The sequence below is a fragment of the Sinohyriopsis cumingii genome, chromosome 11 (assembly GCF_028554795.1).
Source record: "Sinohyriopsis cumingii isolate HCF-2022 chromosome 11, ASM2855479v2, whole genome shotgun sequence".
NCBI lineage: Eukaryota > Metazoa > Mollusca > Bivalvia > Unionida > Unionidae > Sinohyriopsis > Sinohyriopsis cumingii.
This window is the reverse complement of record NC_142971.1, coordinates 47,068,686-47,073,685: the sequence shown is the minus strand read 5'-3', so window position 1 is coordinate 47,073,685 and position 5,000 is coordinate 47,068,686. Positions and strand designations below refer to the sequence as shown.

The 5,000-nt window shown below is 33.7% G+C and overlaps 2 non-coding genes across 2 annotated transcripts; both read right to left on the bottom strand.

Annotated features, from left to right (window-relative positions):
* Window positions 1-1,290: 1,290 nt before the first annotated feature.
* LOC149788305 (5S ribosomal RNA) lies at window positions 1,291-1,409 on the bottom strand. Its single transcript, XR_016424562.1, has one exon. It is a non-coding gene; the product is annotated as a 5S ribosomal RNA (ribosomal RNA).
* A 918-nt stretch (window positions 1,410-2,327) lies between these two features.
* On the bottom strand, window positions 2,328-2,446 carry LOC149788304 (5S ribosomal RNA). The gene has a single exon (XR_016424692.1). It is a non-coding gene; the product is annotated as a 5S ribosomal RNA (ribosomal RNA).
* Window positions 2,447-5,000: the final 2,554 nt, after the last annotated feature.

Sequence of the window (5,000 nt, the reverse complement as noted above, 5' to 3'; positions counted from 1 at the left end):
TTCACTTCATTTGATATGCATCCATATGACACAGAATGCTCTCGGTGAGTACAGGGAATCAGATAAACGTCACTGTGCGGGACTAGGTATAAAACATTTATTGTAGTTTTAATTGTAAATTTTTCGGGCATTTAAGTAGAAATTAAATGATTTCAGTTCTAGTGAGAACAACATTTCGACTGTAAAACATAATTTGTTGTCTTGATGCGTTTTCAAGACTCTTTTGCTGATTAGTCACACATCTCTTCAACGTTTCCCATGTACAAATGTTTGTGTGCAGTATAATATTAGTAACTAAAGTGTATACTGATTCAAAGTTCTAATCCAAAAGAAGCAAAACTGGCCTCAGATACTCATATTTGTCACTCATCCATTTTCTGACCCAGATAAGGGGAGAATTCCATGTTGAAATTGACTTAAAATGCAGATTCAGGACATTATTGTTGTTGTTATTATTATTATTATTATTATTCGTCTTTCTGTCCTATCATTTGGTTAAAATAAGCGACACCGGCCTATAAGCTAACTTTAAAGATAGGGTCTTATCAGATTTGCAAAGGATCTCTTCTTGCAACTTGGAGAAGTTAACGTTGTGGAAATACAGAAAGTGGAAGCATGGAATATCTATCTAAACTTACTGTAATCAAAACAGAATTTTATAACCCAATTTATTTTGCCAATGGCCCATATTTACAGTATTCGCTACAGGATGCCAATTTTCCCACTGGCAGACTGAGGCCCTGCTGTAAAAGAAATCAATCAATCAATAAATTAATATAAAAAATTCTCACAATTCATACATTCCATATTTATCAATCAATTAGTGAATAAGAAATACCACAAATAAGTAGCCAAAATGAAAGACATTGATCGCATATTTTGCAACTCTGCGCAAGAGACTACACCAGGAATATATGAGAAGAAACTTGAAGGAAGTATTTCGACGTGAAAGGAGGCAGCTTGTTGTGGTAGTAAAAGTAGAGGAAACTGGATAAATTGAACCGAATTTGTTAATAAGAAATACTGGTCATCTATGATCGCATATTCCAGTAGTAAGGATCGAAACCAAGAGCAGAGAAGTGCAAAGCAACATTTGCTATATTCAGGTCCTATGCTTGATTTTTTTAGGATCCGAATTATTGAAGAAAGTTAAGGAAAAAGAGAAAATGAAAGTCGAGAAATTGCTCTATTTATTATTTATATTGAAGAAAGTAAATTTAGTTACAATAAAAGAAAGAAAGAAAAACTTCAACTGTTTTTAGTTATAAAAGAAAAAAAAAAAAAAAAAAGAGTCTACAGCACCCGGTATTCCCAGGCGGTCACCCATCCAAGTACTAACCGGGCCCGACGTTGCTTAACTTCGGTGATCGGACGAGAACCGGTGCTTTCAACGTGGTATGGCCGTAGACACAAGTGTTTGTAAATTTAAGACTTATATTCGCTTCTCTCTTCACCGTTTCCGATGTACAGACGTTTACGTTTATGTGCCGTGTAAAATTAGTAATTAAAGTGTACTGATTAAAACTTATATAGATAAACTGCCTTCATACATTATTCAAATTTGTAATTCAGGCATTTTCGGACTCGGACATTAGTTGCTTAACCGGAGGTTTACACCTTCAAATGGACTTAAATAACAATGCATTTAAACGAAGATTCAGTTCATTTTTGTTGTTTTTGGGCATTATTATTATTATTATTATTATTATTATTATTTATCTTGTATCAACTGACTAATTCAATAGGTAAATAATCGACATCAGCCTATGAGCTACCTTTAAATACGGACTCGAATCTGATTTGAAACGGATATCGTCTTGCAGCTCGGAAACGTTAAAGTTGTGGAAACACAGAAAGTGCAAGGAAGTGGAAGCAGGGAACATCCATCCAAACTTACTGTAATCAAAACAGAGATTTATACACCAATTTATTTTGTCAATGGCCCATATTCGAAGTATTCGCTAAGGGATGCCAAGTTTCACACTGATAGACTGGTGCCCTGCTAAAAAACAGGTAAATAAATTAAAATAATTAAAAATAATACATTCCAAATATATCTATCAATTATTGAATAAGAAATACCACAGACAAGTATCCAAAATGAAAGACATCGATTGCATACGTTGCAATTATTCGCTATAGCATAGGCTGAATCCGGAATATCAGAAGAAATTTGGAGGATCTGGACGGCATACGAGGCGGCCCATTTCGATCCTGGAGGTAGAGGAAACTGAAAAATTTGCACCAGATTTGTGAACAAGAAATATTGGCCATATATGATCGCATATCCTCACAGTGAGGATGGAACCCAAAAAAAAATTAAAAAATGCCTACAGCACCCGGTATTCCCAGGCGGTCACCCATCCAAGTACTAACCGGGCCCGACGTTGCTTAACTTCGGTGATCGGACGAGAACCGGTGTTTTCAACGTGGTATGGCCGTAGACATTTGTACGTACAAATTTAAGACTAATATAGGTTGTCTCTTCGTCGTTACAAAGATACATTACACACACACACACACACACACACACACACACACACACACACACACACACACATATATATATATATATATATATATATATATATATATATATATATATATATATATATATATATATAAATATATATATATATATATTAGAGACAGGGGAGAGCTCTGCTTACGACAATACATCCCTTCAGTTTCAATCTGTAAAGAAGCAAGAGCTTATTTGATCGCCGAAGTCACTGACATGTAGGTTGCCATATTTGTGCAGTCATTTGAATAGTAATACAATGGCGAGTTCCGTGTCAAATTTCATCAAGGTTGTCGTTTTCTTTCGTCAGTCAGCTTCATTAACGACAAATGATGTTATACTCGCAATTATTTCTGAGAAAATAAATCGTATTTCTCTCGATTTCATGCAGGTATATCTCGATGAAAGGTCGGTCAAGTTTGCATGGCAGGCTAGTAAGCACAGGGGCTCGCATCGTTGCTCACAATTGAACTGACAGTCATACATTTTATACTATATGTACGACTGATAGTTTCATTGTAAGCAATGATACGAGCCCCCTGTGGCTAGTAAGCAGCCTATGCCGATACCGCATGGTGTCGGCGATTTCCAACGTTTTGATAAGCAAAACAAATATGTCCATACACCCCAATACTAATGTCCAAATATCAAAAATCGCTATTTTGGGACTATTATGAATTCATTCAAGGACATTCTAAATTACATCATCGCCACACGTCAAGATTGTTATTACATCAGCACATTCAAAATTGGACTTCATTCAGAAAACCACTGGCATTCATTTGGAACACTATCCTTTTGGACTTGTCATATAACTTTTATGGACTATTTGTGATTTCATTTATAATGCTGAAAAGTATTTAAATTTTCACTTTGTATTCTTTATAAAAAATAAATTAAGTCGGTTGGTTTAGATTGGCTAAGATAGCATTAAGGTGTTTTTGTTTATATGAGCCAATATCACATTATTCTTTTCTTGGTTTAGATGGGCTAAGTTCACATTATGGTACATTGGTTTAGATGGGCTAAGTTCACATTAAGGTGTTTGGCTAAGTTTCCATTAAGATATTTGGTTTAGATTGGCTAAGTTTGCATTAAAGTGTATTGGCTTATATTGGCAAATTTCACATAGGAATTTGATTTAGATGGCCTAAGTTCACATTATGGTGTTCTGGCAAAAGACTGCTTGGTTTTGTTAGGCAATGAGGGTAGTCTTGCTCAATGGTACAATAGGGCAACCAGCTTGATAGAAATCTATCATGTTAACCATTGGACTGATGTACATTTTATCAGTGTAATTTAGAGTCTGTTTAAACCATTCCGAACCCCCCATCTCTCTCTCTCTTACATATGTATATATATATATATATATATATATATATATATATATATATATATATATATATATATATATATATCCGAAAGAAATAATATTTTCAATCTTTCTGCACTGTACTGATTTTCTGGTTGAATACTAAAAGTAAGTTTAAATATATATAAGGAGTTTGCAAATTTTATAAAAGTCAGCTTGCCTAGCAAGTAGTAGGTCAATATGATACAATGTAGAATTTAAGAAAATGTCATTATATGTATTGAAACGTTTGTTTCCTTTGTATCTGTTGATACCTAAAAACCATATCCCAATAATTAAAATTATCCAAGACTATATGTAAATAATACACGTATGTATGTATGTATGTATGTACACACACAAACGTATATATATATATATATATATATATATATATATATATATATATATATATATATATATATATATCACAAAAGACACACACATATCTTAAAACACCCTCAGCCACCCAGGATATATATATGATCCGTTTTTACGAGATAAACTTATTAATTCAGTATGGTATAATTATCGAATAAGATCAGTAGAGTTTTTGCCCTTGTTTGCAATCGTTATAGGATAACGCGTTAAAAATAAAATTACACAGAAGTACAATTAATGTTAATAGCTGATAAAGTTATGCGAACTTTGTTGCATACTCTCTCTCTCTCTCTCTCTCTCTCTCGTGTGTCAGTATGATAAAGCAAGAAGAAAAAGGAAGAACAGTAAAGAACATATATAAAAAGGTTTATTGAAACAGCGTCTCATCATGGTGTGGGCACCACGATGCATAGGGATAAATAAAAAAGCGAGTATTCCATTACTTTTCACTTCATTTGATATGCATCCATATGACACAGAATGCTCTCGGTGAGTACAGGGAATCAGATAAACGTCACTGTGCGGGACTAGGTATAAAACATTTATTGTAGTTTTAATTGTAAATTTTTCGGGCATTTAAGTAGAAATTAAATGATTTCAGTTCTAGTGAGAACAACATTTCGACTGTAAAACATAATTTGTTGTCTTGATGCGTTTTCAAGACTCTTTTGCTGATTAGTCACACATCTCTTCAACGTTTCCCATGTACAAATGTTTGTGTGCAGTATAATATTAGTAACTAAAGTG